The sequence below is a fragment of the Monodelphis domestica genome, chromosome 1, assembly GCF_027887165.1.
Source record: "Monodelphis domestica isolate mMonDom1 chromosome 1, mMonDom1.pri, whole genome shotgun sequence".
Lineage (NCBI taxonomy): Eukaryota > Metazoa > Chordata > Mammalia > Didelphimorphia > Didelphidae > Monodelphis > Monodelphis domestica.
Window position 1 is genome coordinate 400,126,146 of NC_077227.1, and position 21,043 is coordinate 400,147,188.

A 21,043-nucleotide genomic window follows, 5' to 3' on the forward strand; every position below is an offset into this window, starting at 1 on the left:
GTTAAGTTCTTACTGATAAAAAAAAAAAAAACTTTGCATCCTTGATTTGGCTTCTAGGTTGGGTTCAGTTGTGATTTTTTTTTTAAACCTACACCTCCCTACTTTGAGCAGATGTATGTATATAGCATGTGTCATGTGAGGAAGTTAGAGTGGGAATTATCTGTGGAAAGAAGAGACTTACTCTCTACCTTTTGATATGTCAAATCTGGCTAACTGAATTTAGTATCTGGTGGTTTGCAAATTGTCTGGGAATTTGAGGATAGATGTCTGGATATGCTGATGTTTAGATGCTGATACATTGGCATGTCATCAGGTATTTCTCCAACAAACTTGTTTCCTTGGCTTCTTTTCTTCTCACTGTCTTCAACCCTCTGAAGGATGGCTTTTGACCTCATCACTTAACTAAAGCTGTTCTTTTCAACCATACTAACAATTTCTTGTCAAATTTGATGATCTTTTCTAAGTCCTAATCATTCTTGGCCTCTCCTCTCTGCATTAACTCTGTTGATCACCCTTTTCTTCTGGACACTCTCCTCTGAACTTCCAGTTTCTTCATCTGTAAACTAAGGAGTTTGGACTAGATGATCTCTAAAGTTCCTTTCTGCTCAAAGTCTGTTGTTCTAAAACAGTTTCTCTTTTTACCCAGGATAATAAAGTTGTACTGTAATCGTTAAGTTCACATAAAACATGTTTATAGGCTAGTGACTTGCTTATCTCAGTACAAATTAGTTAGCTTTGTTAGACGTGTACTTTCCTTGTAACCCTAGCTAGCTGTTCTATCTGACCATTTAATTACAAGGGAAAATGTGTGTAGATCATTTAATGCTAACCATCTCTACTACTAGGTGAAAAATAGCTAAAAATGCACTGTTTTTCTAGCAGTTCAGTTAAGCATACATTTTATGAGCACTGTGTGCTCTTCTACATCATATCCTGTGTCTTCTAGCAGATTATTCACTATCATCCCCATTCTTTTACTTATCTTCATTCTCTCCCTGTCCATTGGCTTCTTCCCTGCTGCCTATAAATATGCCCATATTGCCTCCATCTTCAAAAACCCTTTTATCCTTCTGTTCTTGCTAACCATCATCCCATTTCTCTCCTCCATTGTATGGCTTATTGAGAAGACTTTACGAAAGGTGCCTCTGCCTCCTTACCTATTATTCTAACTCTCTGTTATCTGGTTTTCTACCTCATCATTCAACCAAAATTGTTCCTTCCACAGTTAATTCTTAATTACCAATTCCAGTGGACTTTACTCAGGTTTCCTCATTCTTTTTTTTTTTAACCCTTACCTTCTGTCTTGGAGTCAATATTGTGTATTGGCTCCAAGGCAGAAGAGTGGTAAGGGCTAGGCAATGGGGGTCAAGTGACTTGCTCAGGATCACACAGCTGGGAAGTGTCTGAGGCCATATTTGAACCTAGGACCTCCCATCTCTAGGCCTGGCTCTCAATCCACTGAGCTACCCAGTTGCCCTCAGATTTCCTCATTTTTAATCTCTCTGCAACCTTTGACACTGCCAGTTGCTATATTCTCTTCTCTGAGTTTTTTGGGACGTTGCTCTCTCCTTGTTCTTCTGCTACCTATTTGCCTACTGCTTCTGTGTCTTCTTTGCTAGCTTTTTGACTGGCCTTTTAAGTAGGTCTTATCCATTGTTTTCTTCTCCCTTTATATTACTTTACTTAGTGATCTGAGCTCTCATGGATTCAGTTATTATCTCTATACTGATGATTCTCAAATCAAGTTACTTATCTAGCTCTACCTTTGCTCACCTCTATCTTGCATCTCTAATTGCTTATTAGGTATCTAGGACATTAGATAACTGGAGGTTCTATAGACATCTTAAACTTAACATGTCCAAAACTAAACTCTTTATCTTCCCTCCCAAATTCTTTAACCCTTTCATATTTCCCTATTACTATTGAGAGCACCACAATCCAGGTTCACAACTTCAGGGTCACCCCCCTCATTCAGACTGCATTGCAAAGGACTGTCAATTTTACCTTTATAACATCCCTTCCCTACTCTTATCTTGCTACAGCACTTACTACAATCCTTCATTCTTTTACACCTGGACAGTAGCCTATGGTATGTCAGCCAGCCTCAAGTTTCTCCTCTCTGTAGTCCCATCTTCTAATTTAATTTTTCTTAAGGTCCAACCATGCCCTACATCTTCCTGTACATCCCCCAAATAAATTCTAATAACTATTCACCTTCAAGGTAGAATACAAAATTTTCTAGGGTAGAGAGCCCTTATAAACTGACTTCCCATCCCCTTACCTTTCCAGTCTAATAGCATTTCACGCCACTGTTTCATACTCTTTTGACTCAATGATAGTAGCCTTTGCTGTTTTTTGCACAGGACCTTACCACCCAACTCCAGGCATTTTTACTAGTTGTCCCTATCACTGGAATGCTTTGCCTCTTCACTCCCAGATTAAATCCCACCTTCTACAGGAAACCTTTCCCAATCTCTCTTAATTCAAGTATCTTCTTTTGATTATTTCCTATTTGTATAGCTTCGTTGTTCATAGTTGATTACATGTAGGCTCCTTCATTAGATTGTGAGCTCCTTAAGAGCAGGGACTGCTTTTTGACTTTCTTTGTATTCCCAGCACTTAATATAGTGCCTCCCATGTGGCAGATGTCTAATAAGAATTTATTCGCTGACTGTTAAGATTCTAGTGTGTAAATAGAAATTTTGTACCCTTGGACTTCATCTCCCAGCATCCCTTTCCCTTCATCCCCACATTTGCATCCTTACGTATATGGATAACTTCTGTAACTGCCCTCTCATACACAATTTTTCCATCTCTGCCTGGTGAGTTCTCTCTCTCTCTCTCTCTCTCTCTCTCTCTCTCTCTCTCTCTCTCTCTCTCTCTCTCTCTCTCTCTCTCTCTCTCTCTCTCTCTCTCTCTCTCTCTCTCTCCCCCCCCCCCACCCCCACCCCCCTTGCTGTGCTCTGTATTCTTGTGGCCCCCATGTGTACTGTCCCGGGAAGCTTTTTGTTTTTCCTTTGCTGAGGCTATTAATTATATTTCCTTTTGCTTCAAGTTATTATCAATAATAAACTTTATACAATACAATACTTGGAGTATTTGGATATTAGTTTTTAATCTTACATATTTGGCTACCACTTTGGGAAACAAATTCTCAAAATTTTTTTTACTCAGCCTCTCAGTAAAGATACTAAGTTTCCCGGTGGTGGGGCTCTGCCCCACCAAAGCAGAGAGCTCCCTCCAAGCGATTGTTCCTGCTCCCGCCACTTGACCTACTCCCCAGCTGCTTGCTGTTGCTGCTACTGGTAAGCTGCCCCAACCTGTCTTTTCCATCCAGCCCAGCTTGCTTCCTAAACTCCCTGCCTGCCCTGATCCTACCTGCCCAGCTCTCTTCTCTCCCTCTGGAGCAAATTTGCTTTTGGGAGGACACATGCAAGTCCAAAAGCCCACCTTGCATTTGAAGCCAGATCCTTCATTTGGTTTCTGGCACACTTAAGGACCTCAACCCCACCCCCTTACTCCCACCAGGATTCCCACCCCCACCCCTGTTGTTGTGCTGCCTCTTGGCCAGGAGAGGCCAGTATTGAGCACTCAATTTTTTTTCCCTGCTGAGCTGGCAATCCTTTTGCAGTGCTGCTTTTCTACCACCAGAGGGCAGCACCAATAAAAATAAATAGATAAAATAAATAAATGTACATTGAAAATTATTTTCCTAAACTTATGATTACAATACTGAGCAGAATGATTTCTATTCTGCAAAAAAGCCTTCTGTTTTTCACCCACTTGGGAACCTTTAAGGTTTTGGCATGCCTCCTCCTTATGTTGCTAGGAAATTATCTTTTCCTGATCCTAAATTTTAAGACTCAACAGGCTTCCCTATGGAAAATGCAGGCTGAAGTACAAGTCGAGGTGCAAATTGAACTGGACAATTTCAAGTACTCCTTGCATAGTTCTATGGCAAAGAAGGCTTCTATTAAAAAAAAGTCTGATTTTTGCAAGCCTGTTCCTGAACTACCGAGAGAGGAAAATCCTATTTTTCCTGAAATGCAGACAGAAGACCCCCCCCCCCTTTGTCTCAGGTGGAGATCCTCCTCTCTCATATTGTGTAACTCCTGGCTAACCCTACCTCCCCTGCTACTTCTCCCAGTGCCCTTTCCTCTCCTGTCCCTTCTCCCACTCCAGGACCAATCCCAGCCCCAAGAAAACCTCGTTCTCCTACCATAAGGGTTCCTACCTTTACTGCATCGGTATTCAAACAGACAACTCCTAAGAAAACACGACCACAGACCAATTCCTATGAAGGCCTCTCATGTTAATAAAGTCTGAGGGTGCAATGCAGCACACTGGCCATCTCAGGATCCTCAATGGGACTATAATGACCCTGAAGAATATTTGCAATTATATCGTGCTAGGGAGGCCATTCTCAAAGCAATGTGAGAATGCTCCAAAAGGCCAGGTGAAGGGACCAAATTTGAACGCCTTATACAATCTGATGATGAGACACCCTCCCAATTCATGGATAGGCTTGTTGAGCTGGGAGGTAGATACCTAGATCTTGACCTTTCTTTTGAAAGGGATATTAGGCAAATAAGGTGACAATTTGTCGACAACTATTGCTGAATGGCCCAAGATTACTTTAAAATGCATTGCCCAAGGTGACCTGAGATGGATCTTGAAGAGTTGAGAATTTCTGTTTAAGTCTTTAAAGGCCATAAAGAGAGGCAGAAACTAACAATTTACTGGAAATGATTCAGAAGGAACTAAAATCTTTAAGTGATAGAATGAATAAACAAGAAAAAGGGCATGATACTAAACCAATGGCACTTTCCAAGAATCTAACTATTGATTCCTTACCTGTCACTTCTGTGAGAAGAAGAGCCACATTAAGATGAACTATAAGAATTTATTCTAGGCAATCAGAAATAATATCTATAGAAACAACTATAGGAATAATAATTACAGTAATGATTTTAGAAATCACAACTTTAGGACTGATAATTCTAGGAATATAAATCAGGCAATCGATAAACCAAATGACCCCACTAAAGTATATCTTAAGTCGAGGTTGCCCCGAACTATTCAGGGTGCTAATGCCCCTCAGGGGGGAGCCCAAGGAACTACCCAAAGATTATGAAGGTGTATGGGGGAAAGGGGGGGAAGGAGTCACAGGAATCAGTGGATATAACCTTTGATTTTCCAGACTTTGATGTCTTACTGCTCGTTGTCCCTATCCACTGCCCCCCCTCCCCATACTGATGAGTTTCACATAACATTAAACGTTGGTTACGCCTATTATGATTTTCTTTTGGACTCTGGCACCTCCAGGTCTTTATTGAGGAACACATCAGATTCAGATTGCAATCCCATCAACTCAATAAATGTAGTGAGGGTATTGGGGGCACCCCTAAAGGTTCCTAAGCTTTACCCTAGGATGGTGTCTGTAGGACCTTTGTCCTTGGAACACTCTTTCCTCTTGATGCCTGGCTTCCCTATAAATTTGCTGGGGAGAGATCTTTTATCCAAGCTTATAGCCACAATAACTTGTTCTTAAATGGTTCCATGTCGCTGGAATTGCCTGAGGAATCCTTAACTTTGCTCCCTCTACTTTTTTCTGATAGAAATCCCAATTAATATACCCGAGTCTCTCTGGGCCACATTATCTTATGATGTTGGCCTACTTAAATCAGCTTTTCCTGTCCAAATTTTTAAAAAAAATCTAGCCCACCTCCTTCTATTCCTTTGTAACCTCTTTTGAAGGAGGCAATTGAGGGTATTATCCCAATAGTAAATTCACTAATTGACCAAGGCATCATAATTCCCTGTAAATCTGAATACAATACACCCATTCTGCCGGTTAAAAAGCCAAAATTGGGACCTGATGGCAAGCATCTCTGTCGATTTGTTCAGGATTTGAGGGCTGTGAACAATCATATTATAAAGAGACACCCGTAGTTTCCAACATAAACACTATTATTTCTTCTATTCCTACCTATACAGCTACATACTTTAATGTAGTAGACTTGTGCTCAGCTTTCTTTTCTTTACCAATGCATAAGGATTCCAGGCATATCTTTGCTTTCACCTGGGAAAGGTTCTCTATGGACCTGGACTCATTTACCCCAAGGGTTTGTGGGCAGTCCTATGTTATTTACACAATTCTTAACTGCTGATACAAGATGCCATTAAATTTAAATACAGCAATTTAATCCAATATATGGATGATTTGCTCTTTCTTCATCAAATGCTATAGCATGCAAGAGGATAGCAAGGATCTCCTTTTGGAGTTACATAAGAGTGGCTACAAGGTCTCTACTATTTGGGTTTTCTTTTAACTGCTGGGTCCCATTCTATTTCTCCTAAGTGTATTGAAAGTATCCAAAAATTAAACTCTCCTACCATTAAAAAGCAATTGAAGGCGATTCTTGGAGCAATGGGATCTTGTCAACAGCGGATCCCTTGCTATGGGGAAATCTTAAGTCCCTTGTATCACTGACAAAAAACTCGGTCCCATAATCACTAAATTGGAAATTGAACACCTACCTGACAGCTCTTTCAAATTTAAAACAGGATATCCTGTCTGCCCCTGCTCTAGGCATCCCAAATTATGATAAACCATTTACGTTTAACCATTAACAGGGAGGGGTAGCTTCGGGTCTTCTACCTCAACTTTTGGGACCTGCTCAACGTCTGGTAGCCTATTATTTGGCCCAGCTCAACCCAGTAGCTTCAGCAACACCACCATGTCTTAGAGGAGTAGTTGCCATGGCCTTATTAGTAACCAAATCTGCTGATCTAGTATTAGGATGCCCTCTGACTATAATGTGCCCACATGAGGTCGAGGCATTGTTGTTAAGACGTAGGACACAGACATTTACTAATTAAAGGATTACAAAATACGAGATAACCCTATTGAATAATGAACATATCACACTAAAATGAGGTGGAGTTCTTAATCCTAAAACCTTGCTCCCTGATTTGCTAACTTCCGGAGTACATGATTGTACATCTTTAGTGTCCATTGCTGATAAACCTCGTAATGATTTACTGTACACCCCTTTGAATAATTTGGATTTACTATTATTTACAGATGGTTCTTCATTTATGAGGGGTGGCGTGTGCTATACAGGATCTGCGGTAGTTACCAAATTTGCTACTCTGGTCAGCTTCCTTACCCTCAAATGTGAGCTCACAAGATGCAGAACTCTCACAGCTTTGAAACATCCCTGAATCATTGCAAAGGATAAGAGGGCCACAATTTACATGGATTCCTGTTACGTATTCAGCATGTCACGCTGTCTGCATGCTATGACTTCAGAGGGGATTCTTAACATCTGTTTGAAAATGTATTGCCAATGCAGATTTTATTACTGAACTTCTTTCTATCCTCCAGTTCCCCAGTCACATAGCTGTCATTCACTGCTCTGCACACACATGTGGCACTGACCCTGTCTCCAGAGGAAATAACCAAGCAGATATTGCAGCCAATCTAGCAGCCTTAGAGGGATCCAAATTAATTTTGCCACTATCAATTACTGATGATTTGGATCTATCCTTTTCCTATAATTACAAGGAAGTAGGACAATGGCCGAAAAAATTTAAAGCCAAACAGATCAATGGAGTATGGGTATCATCAGACGGTGCTCTGCTCCCCTGCTCTCTAGAGCTTTCTATAACCAAATTTATCACTCTATCCATAAATGTGGTCATTTCGGCACCCAAGGCAATGTAGACTGTTAAAAGAGTATGGCTAGTTAGCACCTGGAATAACTACAATTGACTCCAAAGTATGTACAGCTTGTTCTACCTGCCAGGCTTTTAATCAGCATGCTTTTCGTGGAAAAGCCTTTGGTGGACATCCTCTCGCTTATACACCGTTTGAGCATTTATAAATTCATTTTTATCTCCATGCCAAAAGCTGGACAGTATAAATTTTGTCCAGTCATAGTCGATCAGCTGACCAGGTGGCCTGAAGCATTTCCTATAGCTCTGGCCACAACAGCTTTAGCTGCCAAAATCCTTTTGAAAGAAATTATTCCTTGTTTTGTCCTGCCGGCACATATTGATTCAGATAGAGGAACTCATTTTACTGATTTGATCTTATCACACATTTATTCATGTTTGGGGATAACTTCTAAATATCATTCACCATATCATTCCTAGAGCTCCGGCCAAGTAGAAAGAATGAATAAAGAACTTAAAACTATGACTGACAAATTGTGCATAGAGACTCATTTAAAATGGTCTGAAATTATACCTCTTGCCCTATTTTGTCTCAGAAGCTGACCCAGAGGTGATTTACACTGAATTGACTGAACCTGCTTATAATGGACCATTCCAAGTCCTATTGACCACACCAATAGGCATTAAAATTGGGGAGAGGAACACATGGATTCATTGTAGCCATGTAAAACAAGTACCTTCTATTGATAATGAATAATTTCCTGTATTGATTGTATTTGACTATTGAGCTTGAGAAAACTTCTCTATTGCTGGATCTCTACTATTTTGTTGCACTGTATTTGGTTGATCCTTGTACTTGAACAAATTGCCCTTGTAGGATAATACATATATTAACTCGAAAAAGAAAACCTGTATTAGTGACCTATATTGACTTGATATGCCTTTTGTAACATTTTGTGCCTCCTGTAAATGTTTTTTTTTTTAATTTTCTTGAATGTATTATTGATTCTATACCTCCATTGCTTTATCTACCTAATATGCACTCACACTGCAGACCATGGCAAGTTAAAGAGGAAATGAATCTTATTTTTCAGGAAAGTAGCTTCCATACTTTACCTCCGTGATTGTGAAATATACACATTTTTAATATTTTTGTTTTTCTTCATACATGTGTGATACAGTATTTGATTTTTTTCTCTTTTTTTGTATTTTAAGCATATGTCACTAGTATTGAAAAGATTTTATAAACTTTCGATTTTTGCAATAGAATAAACTAAGATGTTAATTTGCCTAGTCAAAAAGCTTTGGACTATGGCAACCTGCCACTAGTTATTTAAATATTATGGGACTTTTGCTTGATGAATATGTCTGAATCAAGAAAAAACAGACCACAAAGGAGTACAGATATTGATCTGCAAAGTACCACATGAGCACAAAAGGTAAAATAGACCAAACCATTCCTACGGAAATTGATGACATTCTGCACAAAGAGCGCAAGGACTTGATCATATGTGAGACTCAAGGTTGTAGTTATTTAACATGTGTTAAGTGCAGGATTTCCTTGTACCACATGCTCTTATCTAGTCCTAACATTGATTATTCTGGCTCCATTATCCTGGAAAGCAAAGGGTCAAACCAGAGAATGCTGTTTCCCATTTGTTTTGAGATCTAGTCTCTTTTTCTGTTTTCTTTCATGATGTGACAACTTAATGTCATTCAGACTGCTGAATTGGGCTGAGTAATTGTCATGGGTCTATGGGACATGGATCACTACAAGAACCTGTTGTGATTTGTGAATTTTTTTTTCCTTCCGAAAATTTTCCACATTTTTGATATTCTATATTTCACTCAGAGGTTATTTTTTAATTTCTTTGAATTCTTTGATATTTTTGATAATTGATTCATATGCCTTATGACTTGGCCATCTATCCCTTTGTGATTCCTGTATGCATCCCTAGATCCTCCTCGGGGGGAATGTATTATTATCCTGGGGTTGGGGTAGGGTACTATGTTATTGTTGTGAACTTTGATTTGTGTTTGAGCCTATTTTGGAACAAGAGACTACCTCCCAGATTCGAGAAGGCGAACTTTTTGAAGAAGGCGACACAAAAATGCCTGCAGAGATCATACACTGCATAAAAAGATCCAGAGTGAACTTTGAGATATGGTGAATTTGAAGTAGATGGGGGAGGGGGTGAAAATACTTATTTTGAATATATATTTTTATGCCAAAGGGGACTGCCCCCAAATTGGCTTTTTGTCAAAATCATTAGTTTTGTTCTTTTTCTCTTTTATTTCCCTCTTATCCCCAAATTATTGTAATTTCCTTTTAGAATCTACAATATTGTATATACCTTTAGTTAAAAATCTTTAAAGTTTTAAGTTTGTTATATTTTCATGATCCCTTGGGGAGACTGGTCTCCCAAAGGATCACAGGGGAAATGTGTAAATAGAAATTTTTTACCGTTGGACTTCATCTCCCAGCATCCATTTCCCTTCATCCCCACATTTGTGTCCTTACGTGTATGGATAAGTTCCCGTAACTCCATCCTCTTATGGAAGCTTTTTCTGGTGCTTGCCACCTCTTTCTCCCTCCCTCCCTCCTTCCCTTTCTCTCTCCTTCTCTCTCTCCTTGTGGTGCTCTGTGCTTTTGTAGCCCCTGTGTGTGCTTTCCTGGGAAGCTTTTTTTTTTCTTTACTGAAGCTATTATATTTCCTTTTGCTTCAAGTTATTATTAATAAGCTTTGTAAAATATAATACTGGGATAATATGGATATTAATTTTTAATCTTACACTAGGAAGGGTATAAAAATCAGTGGGATCCTGTGCCTCTACTCTAGATAATTACATATTGGAAAAATACTGAGATAACTGTTGACTTATAGTCTGAGAGTGCTTTTCCTTTAATTAGCCCCTTCTGACTTATAGAATCTATTTTTGTTCTCTTTGCTTGTCCTTTGACCCTGTTAGGATAAGATTTTGCATAAGGGAAACACAAGAGGGGATAAAACATAAAAATCTACTTTATTGTTTTGTAAGGGAAAGGAATAAGGGCTTAGGGCTTTACTTACGCTTATTCTTATTTTAAAAAAACTAACTATGCTAACCAAGTTACTAAACTAAAACTTAACCAACTTTCCAAATCTTACTCAGCAGGGGTCCAAAAAACTAGTTAGAGCCAGGATCTGTTGTTGTTAGATGTCCAAGCAAGTCCTGATGTCCAAGTGAGACTGAATGCTGCCAGCAGCTTGATGTAGGAACCCTTCCTCAGTTCAACATCGGGAAATCCTCTTCAGACCTTCCTCTTGACTTCCTCAGGAGCCCAGAAGAAAAGTCCGTTGGGGCCAGATGAAGTCTTCCCAGATCTCCCAGCTCAGGCTCCCATGTGACCCTTGGTTACATGCCACTGTCAATTATACCTAGGTTTGCACTTTTCAGTTCTTGCACAGTTTTGCAAATTGCAAGCCTTTCCATCCTTTATCACAATTCCCCCCTATTGCACAAATCAAAAATCATGTTGGGAACACTATTTTTGAATTTGTGCACAATCTAAAATACCAGTTACCTAAACTAAGAAATCTACTCAAAATAACAAACAACCTATACTCAACTATCTTACTCTAACTTACACTAACCTATTCCTAGGAATTGTAACAAAGAAAAAGGAAAAGGAAGACAAAGTAAATAATGAACACATATAAAAGTCAAACAGAAGCCAAATCAGAACAGCAAATAACATCAAACAAAAGATGAACATAACTTCCATGCAAATATCAAACTTAAAATACTCTTTATCAACTAAAACAGAACAGTGTACTAGCAGGTGCAGTACATTAACATTAAACTTGGAGAAAAAAATTTGAAAATCACCATAAACCCAACATTGCATGAGTTTTACAAGCTTGTTTGATATGAAATGTCATATGTTGTTTGTGTTATGTAATGTATGATGCAGTGCAAGTCAGTATCTAATTTTCTTACCTTATCTTACTTAATTTTACCTAACTTCAAAATACTTCTCCTAACTAAATTTCTATACCTAAACTAAATCTAATTATGTAACTACATTTTGTTAGTAAATAACATATCTGTAGTTAATCATAACACTGTTAGTATCCTAACTATACATTATTTCACTCATTTAAGCAGTGATTCAATGTAACCTAACCATGTTTATGTTTTGTGTTTCTATTTTATTATGTTGTTACTTTTTCTATGTCATGTTGTTTTGCTATTTAAACATCAGTGTTACTGTTGAGTTATGTTACTTTTGTACGCAACACACTTATCCCTACTTCTTCTTGAATATCCTTTTGCAATTCCATAGTAGGCAATATATTTGTGTTTGCATGTGAATAAATGCTATGTTATTATTTACTATAATACATTACTCAAAGTATAAAATCATTAGCCCATTTATCCTGTAATCCTCTTCATTGCAAATTTCAGAATGTCATTTAAATTTTTAAGTTCTTAGTCTTTCATCGATGTCCACTAATTCCTGAATTCTCCTCTTCATCTACATTGTCCTCTTCTATCCTCTTCCTCAGGAATGGTCCTCTCCTTATTGATCTTTTTGACTGCAGCCTCAATTTGATGGTTCTACCTTTCTGCAATTTATTCATTTCCTTCTTCAATGATTTTTATATTTTCATTATTTATACCATGTGCTAATTTTATATGTGAACAATGGTACCAAGAATCTCTACCCAAAACTTTTACTGAAGCTGGAGAAACCAACACAATAGTGTAAGGACCTAGCCAACTTTCCTGTGTTGCTGATGTTTTAGCAAAAAATTTTACATGTACCATATCCCCTGGTTCATAATTATGAAGAGAATGATCCAAAGGACCAGTTTGAATTAATACTCCCATTTCATGTAATTCTTTTAGTCTTTGTTGTAAAGCACTTAAGTAAGAAGCAAGTTGACATTCTCCTCCTAAGAGAGATGTATAGACTGTCTTACAAGTTTTTGCTTGTAGTGGAGCATGTCCAAAGAACATTTCATAGGATGATCTATGCAAATCTGCTCTTAGCCTCGTATGTAAGTAAAACAAATCTATGGGAAGAATCTCTGGCCATTTGAGATGAGTTTCAGCACAGAGCTTCCCTACCATAGTCTTTATTTCCTTATTCACACACTCAACTTTTCCTGAACTTTGGGTATGATACAGCACATGATATTTTGCATCATCAGCTTTTATATTACTCTCATCAGTCCTTAAATTCTCCATCTTAGTATCATTGTTCCCATTTACAATTTCATTATTATTATTTAGGTTATATTCTTCATTAATTTCTCTTATCATACATTCATTAGGATTTTGTGATATGGAAATCACTTTAAAAGACTGATATATATTAATTTAAGGTCACCAAGGAATTCAGCTATGTAATTCCTAAATGAAAACTCAAGTCAGCAGTCAACTGTAGCATCCCAAGCATATTCACATCTATGAAATATAAATGACTGTATGGCGACTGTGTGTCCAAGCATAAGGTTATACCAATGAGGCTTCTGAATGTAACCTTGAACTGGCCATGCGGCCCTTGGCTAAGACAAATCATTAACATGCTCGGACTCAATTCTCCGGGAAAGCGCGGTTTGCAATCTACACACCCAAAGGTGTTCCCTCTACCTTGCCACCCAATCTTAATTGTCTATACTTTGTGATGTGGTTACTACGTGCTTGGGAGTACCGCCCAAGCAGGACAGGATTAAATTCAGAGGCAAACCCATGAACTTCCTCTTGGCTCTTGGCCTTTCTCCCCTTTCATGGAGCTCCACTGGGCTCCTCAATGACTGTCTCTCTCTCTCCTCTTGACCTTCTCCTTCCCCGAGGCTGTAACCATCTTGGCCTGCATTTCCTATCTTAATCTCCTCCTCCACCTCGTGTTCCTTTGTACTCATACTCTCCTATCAAAGGGAGTATCATAGGGATTGCCTGCCCTATCCAACCACTGACTTGTTCGTGTCTTTCATTTCCACCCCGGTTCTCGGTTCCTACCTCTCCTCGGGTCCCATCACAAAGGTGAGCCCCTTCCCTTGTGGGACCCTGCTGCTCAGGGAAGTCCATTAAGGAAAACCGCACAGTCAACCTTATATGGAGTTTTTAATTACAAACAGGAGGAAGAACGGTATTAGAGAGAGAGAGAGAAAGAGAGAGAGAGAGAGAGAGAGAGAGAGAGAGAGAGAGAGAGAGAGAGAGAGAGAGAGAGAGAGAGAAAGTCTGTTGAAGATCATATTCTCAAATAATTAAATCTTGATCTTTGCTGCAGCCCTTTCTAAATCCTGTTACTCTGAGTAGGGTGGAGATTGTAAGTTCCAAGACCTGGTTCTGTCATTCCAAGTATCTCTATTGTATCAATTCTAAAATTAATCATGACTCAAAGAACTTCCTGTTCTATGCTTAAGCATAGGTCAAAGCCCTTTCCATTGTTTAGCAAAAGGTTTCTGTCCTAAAGTAGTCTTAAGTAGGGAGGAGAGGGATCCTCCCATGCCAAGGAGTTTCATATTCCAATAGAGTTCTTACTATCAGTAGGAAATTTTTTCAAGTATGAAATTTCCCAATGGGGAAATTTCCAACATTCATAAGTCTAAGAAATTTTAAGGTTTACAATTTTCTATTAAATTTATATTACAGTGTTCCTTCTCTGTAGAATTATTTACACCAACTATATCCTCCTTTGATTCAATTAATTCATTTGTATCACCATGTATTTTATTTTCATTACTCCCAGTTTCATTTATACTCAACTCATTTGCAATTATATCACACTCATTCCTTGATTCATTCTCATCTCTTCCCTGGGGAAACCTTCATAAGACTCTATTCTTACTCTGGTCATCCTTTACAACATGACTATATTTAGGCCTTGCTCCAACATTTACCCAAAACTGCATAGTATTTAAATCAGGTGCTTGTTGTCCCTGGCAACAGGCATTTTGACAGTGATAGGTATACCTAGTTTGATTATTGTTATTATTTACATTCCATCTATTATTATTACAATTATTACTATTCCAGTTATTGTTTCTATTATACCCATTACTTAATTGTCTCCTAACCTGATTCCTAAAGCAGCAGGCTCTGTACAGGTATCCAGTGAGATCACACAGAAAACACCATCTGGGGTCTGATCTCCTTTCATTTGATTCATAAGTATTATTAGTATACCTTGGTTGAACAGATCTTAATGCAGCCACAGCTTTTATTTCTTTGATTTCACTCTCTAGCCTTTGATTCAGCTTCCTTCCATTTCCTCTTTAAGTCCTCAACAATAGTATCTCTGTCTTCATTCCTTTCCTCTGAGTCTGTAATCAAATATTATGTGGCCTTCCTCTGTAGATCATCCAACTATAATTCCTCCCAGTCAGGGTAATTTGTTTTAAAAAATTGCCTGATCTTTGGGACCATCAAATTGAGCAGTTAAGGCATCAGTAACTTTGGAAAGAGGGTTTCAGTGAATGATGGGATTAAAAACCACTGAGTAAAGTGCTGAAGAGTAAGATGAGAAAATAGCAGTAGGAACTGGAATGGATAGATAGTAGATAGAGAAGTTGGCCTGAAAAAGTAAAGAGACCAACTAAACCCACCATCCTATCTTTTTTATACACAGGACATTCTTAATATGTGCAATTGAGTTCTCTTTCAGGGGATCCATTCCCAATAAAGTTTCAGCTGCCTCAGTTATCCTTTCCAGGAAAACCACACCTCCCCAGAGATCTAATTCCTCTCTGCTTGTAGTTATGAAGAACAAAAGGAACACTAGACATCACAACAGATAGTGCATAGAAGAATATAGTTTCAGTTAAATCATCAAGCATTTATCAATTGGGAAAAGTATTGGGCATACAAAGAGAAAAATTTAAAGTCCCCATCCCCAGATAGTTCCTCCAAATCATATTGAGTGCTACTCACTGATTTGTATGCTATCATTTGTCTTGGCTAATATATATATATATATATATATATATATATATATATAAAACATTTGTGTTCTTTTTTCACAACCACCCAAATCATGGCTATGTGGTTTAAGGGCATTTATTTAAATTAGAAGTGTAGCTAGTACCTGATACCACAGAAACAGCAATCTCCCTCTTCATGTCATAGAAGTGCCTAATAAACCTCCATACTGAAAAACATAGAATTTCAGAACCAGAAGGAATCTTAGAGATCATATAATCTCAACTTCTATTTTAATGGAAGAGAAACTGAAGAGAAGGAAAATGACTTATATAGTGTCATACTGCCTGTCATCTTGCTACATTTTGGCTACTTTTGCCTTATGTTGGAGGACTTATATATATATATGTGTGTATATATATGTATATATATGTATATATACCCTTACCTCTCATCTTAAATCAATACTGTGTATTAGTTTAGAGGCAGAAGAGCAGTAAGAGCTAGGCAATGGGGGTTAATTGACTTGTCCAGGGTCACACATTTAGGGAAGCCTCTGAGGTCAAGTTTGAACCCAGGACCTTCTGTCTCTGGGCTTGGTTTTCTACTGAGTTACCCCAGCTGCCCCACATATATAATTTTTATATATGTATATATGAATTTATAAATTTTTTCATGTAAGAACCTTAAAAATGTTTTAAAACCAGTTGTCAATATACATCAACTCTTCCTGGTTGGTCCTTTTGCTATGTTGAGCTAAGCTACTTGCATCAAAGTATTCAGAATCATCACAAAATTATATAGTGAGAAAGAAACTGGAGCTATTATTTCAGTGTTGGGAATTCCCTGGATAAGGCAGCTCCTTCTTTTAATGCAGGGGAAACTTTTCTATGGCTTAAATTCCTTCATAGAGTTGCCTAAAGCACTGATAGGTTAAGTAGTTAGCCTACAGTCATACAGCCAGTGTGTGTATTTCTGAGGGATGAGTCTTGAATCCCATTTTATTGACCAAGTCAATTTTCTTGACACGTTATCTTTGATCATATGTTACTAGGTGCTTTGTGAAAACTATGCTTCAAAAAGTGATGCACTATAATATCATAAATTAGTTAACCCTGTATAACATGTATTTTCATTATCATTGTTACTAATATATAGGCAGCTCTACAGAGAGCTGGCCTTAACCAAGATTCAGGATCATTTCCTGCTGATGACATAAATTGTGTGAATGGTCCTAGGCAAGTCATTTAATCTTTTAGTGCCCCAGAAAGAAGTTGTGGCTTTTGTCCTTTTATACTTAAGCTACAGATAAGGCAAACATATAAGAAAGAAACACAAATGTAAATAAGTTAATGATTAACAATAATACTCAAAGTTTTGTATATTAACATTCTTCTCTATGCTTCCCTCCTAACTCTGGACTTCTTATGGTGCCTTCTCACCCTGGAAGTTCATTTGATTCCTAGCTTACACTGGAAGTAAACTCTGCCCTTGCATAATAAATTACCTTCCTCTGATTGGTTTTTTCCTCTTAGTAACTCCATTTTAAGGAAAATACTGAGTACTTGATTTCTATCTATGCCTCACTCTCTGGACTTCCTCTACCAAGCAATTACACAGGTCCATTTTCTATTCCTTCTCCCAGCTTCCTTTAATGTGTTGTTTTATACCCATTAGACAGTAAACTCCTTCTTTCACCCTTGTAAACCTCAAAATTCCTTAGACTTATAAATGTTGGAAATTTCACCATCGGGATATTTCATACTTGGAAAATTTCTTACTGATAGTCTATTGGAATGGGAACCCCATTGGCATGGGAGGTTCCTTCTCTTCCCTTCTTCAGATTACTTTAGGACAGAAACCCTTTGCTGAACAATGGAAAGGACTTTGACCTATGTTTAAGCATAGAACAGGAATTTCTTTGAATCATGATTGATTTTAGAATTGATACAATGGAGATACTTGGAATAAATCTCCACCCTATTCAGTCCTAATAGGATTGAGTAAGGGCTGCAGCCTAGATCAAAGATTTAATCATTTGAAAATATGACCTTCAACAGACATGTGAAAAAGCCAGAAACCTCTGGGCGGTCCTGGGTTAAGCTAGAGCCTCCATTGGCACAGGGAAATTGATGAACAGTGATTGGTAGATGGGAGAACTGAGAGGAGGAACTTGGAGGGTTTCCTTAAAGATAGGAGGGTCTAGAGACTTGAGGGGGGGAGAGGAGTTTGGTCGGGGTGATTGCGGTGGACTCGGAGAAGCTGGCGCTGAAGGAAGCTGAAGGTTGGGGCCTCTGAGACGGTTTCTCCATTTTGGTCACGTGAGTGAGGGACTGATCTCTTTTCTTTGCCTCAGCTATCTAAGGGCTTGGGCCTTTTGGCCCAGCCTAAACAGAAGGGGTATTTAAGCCCTATTCCCTTCTCTCCCTTTTTCTCTCTCTCTATCTCTAATTCCTTTCTTGCTCCTATTGTAATTAAACTCCAAAAAAGGCTGACGGCTGACTTGAGTTTTTCATTTAGGAAATGCATAGCTGAATTCCTTGGCGACCTTAAATTAATATATATATATCAGTCTTTTAAAGTGATTCCCTTGTCACACTCTCCACATATGCAATTTCCTATTGCATTTATATTATCAATGCTTAGTATGGGGCCTGCCATATAGAAAGCATTTAATAAATGGTGACTATTGTAGTAATAAAATTGACGCAAAGGATGAATCATGTGGATAGAAGTTAGTAACAAAAAGCATTTCAAGGAGGTGGTACATTGAACTGAATATTGAAATGATGTGTGTGGATTGGTCACAGGTGGTAGAAAAGCATTTTAGATGGGACTAAACAGTATGAGAGACACATTAAAGCAGAAATGAGCAAAGATGTATTCAGAATTCATTAAGAAATTAGGTTTTTTATTAGATTAGAAGAACAATATCATACAATGAGGATAGAGAAAAGAGAGAAAAGGTTCCAGAGCCTTGGAGAACACAACTTTAGGATATGATGTGAATGATGACCTAGGAAGAGACTAAGAAGGAGGGTAGGTGTCAGGTAGGTAGGAGGAGAACCAGAAAAGAGCAGTATCATAAAAATTCAAGAGGGGAGAGTAGAGTCTGAAGGACAGAGTGGTTAACAGTATGAGATGAAGTAGATAGGTCGAGCAGGATGAGAATAGACCATCAAATTGAGCAGTTAAGGCATCAGTAACTTTGGAAAGAGGGTTTCAGTGAATGATGGGATTAGAAAACACTGAGTAAAGTGCTGAAGAGTAAGATGAGAAAATAGCAGTAGGAACTAGAATGGATAGATAGTAGATTGGCCTGAAAAAGTAAAGAGACCAACTAAACCCACCATCCTATCTTTTTTATACACAGGACATTCTATCATCTCTGTGCGTTTGCACTAGCAGGTTCTGCAGATGATTTATTCCCATTTTACAGATGAGGAGATTGAGACTTAGGTTAGATGACTTGCCTGTATTAGAGGCAAGATTCAATCCCAGGTCTCTAGACTCCCAAGTCTATGTATCTTCCCTAAATCTGACCTAACTGCATCTCTAATAATTATGTTGAGTAGTTAATTCTTGTTTGGGTATGGTTTAAGACTAGGTAGCCTCCAAGATCCTTTGAGATTCTGTGAGTTTCTGAACTCTCATTCTTCCTTTTCCCATTCCCTCCATATATGCAATGCTTATGTAATAGAGTGAAGCTCAGCAACCCATTTCTCCATCCTCTGTCCATAGAGTTGAATTTCTATTACATAAATTAGGAAGTCAGCTATTACTCTTTTTTGCCACTAGATGACACCCCTGTGTCTTTAGTAAAATGAATTTTTTTCCTGAGTTAGCTATTAGAAATGAAGGAATGAGCAAGTTATTGGTGAAAATGAAGTATGCATTTTTTTTTTAACTCCATGTCGGTGATCAGGTGAGCAAGATAGCAAAAAGAGAACATTTGCAATAATAATAGCTTTACTTCATGGAAGCTGTCAAAAGAGGAATTTCCCAAGAGATTACTATGAATGGTCTAGAGAATCAAAATTAGTTGATGATTAGTTTAGAAGACCACTGTAAGGAGTTATATTAATATATTTAACTGAGCAAATTCCTGACAATCTTTGGGAATCTGATAACTTAAGCAAATTCTGAGTGCTTGAGAAAACATGGTTTCTCCTTTGTGTTCATTCACCTGGTCCTCCCTCCTTCCCTACCAGAAACAACTCAAAAATCTAATTTGTGTGTCAGGAATGAGATAGCAGGTTGGTGAGGATATGTCCTGCATTGCTCTAATAGAGCATCCCATTGTCTTTAGATCATAAGAATTAGAATTTACTAGGTAACTTCAAGATTGGGGTAGGTTTTTCAGATGTAGGTTATAGTAAAACTAGAATTCCAGAAAGTATTATAAAAGTGAATAAAAATCTACGTGGAATAAATCTGGGGATAATGAACATTTTTCTTGAGTAGTTCCCTCCTTAAACTATGTATTTATTTTGTTCTTTTTCTTTGTATTCTTAAACGTGTATATGTCATCTCCCTCCAAAGGATGTAAACTTCTAGAGAGCAGGTACTGTTTTCATTTTTCTCTGTGTTTTTCCAGTGCCTGGCACATAGTAGGCTCTTAATAAATATTTATTAGTTGATTGAATTACAATTAAATTTACATGCTCCGCTTCCACAGAATCTCTCACAACTTTGAACTGACTTCCTCCTCCCTTAGATTTTACATAGCATTTTGTTTTATAAACCTTCTAATCTAGTTATCTTGTCATATTATGTATTATAGCTATCTATATTAATGGCTTATTTTCCTTCTAGATTATAAACTCTTTGAGGGTAAAAGCTTAAACTTTGTATTTGTTTTTCTAACCACATATGTGTTTTTTGTTGTTAACTGATTGTGCAAAGGGCCAGTTGTCCAGAAATAGTATCCTTCTACCACAGAAGGGATACTAAGAAGTCTTGAGACATCATGTTGTAGTTAATGGAGAAAGCCTTGGACTTGGAATTAGGGGACTTGATTTGACTTCTAGCTTTGCTATTACATGTGTCTTTCTGAGCCTCAGTTGTCCCATCTATAAAATGAAACAGTCAAATCTTTGATTGTAGAAAACTACCAATCGAAACATACTTTGACTACTTTCACTTGAAAGGTAGTAGTTGAAAAGTGGGAAGTGCTATACACAATAGATTGTGAGCTGCTCTAAGGCAAAGATGGCTTGCCTCAGTATCCCTAGCACTTGGCACAGTGTCTGACACATAGTAACTGGTTGATTTTGATAATCAAAATATTGATTAATCGACTTATTTCACATTAACAACACACCCTTACCTGTACCACCTCCTACACACACACACACACACAAACGTATGTTCCAGTCAAACTGGTCTCCTTGCTATCTATCCATCTCAGGCTGTTGCTTAGTTTGGAATGTTCTTTCTCACCTTTCCTTCC

At 38.0% G+C, this 21,043-nt stretch overlaps 1 protein-coding gene across 11 annotated transcripts in view; it reads left to right on the forward strand.

The window, feature by feature from the left end:
* CHD6 (chromodomain helicase DNA binding protein 6) overlaps positions 1-21,043 on the forward strand; it is a 210,443-nt gene that overhangs the window by 43,949 nt on the left and 145,451 nt on the right. For 2 of the 11 annotated variants that reach the window (XM_007474324.3, XM_007474328.3), the window contains exon 3: positions 3,175-3,305. The exons of the other annotated variants lie outside the window; for them this stretch is intronic. The gene's annotated coding sequence lies outside the window, so the exon portion shown is untranslated. The remainder of the gene's footprint in view (positions 1-3,174; positions 3,306-21,043) is intronic. 11 annotated transcript variants of the gene reach the window in all.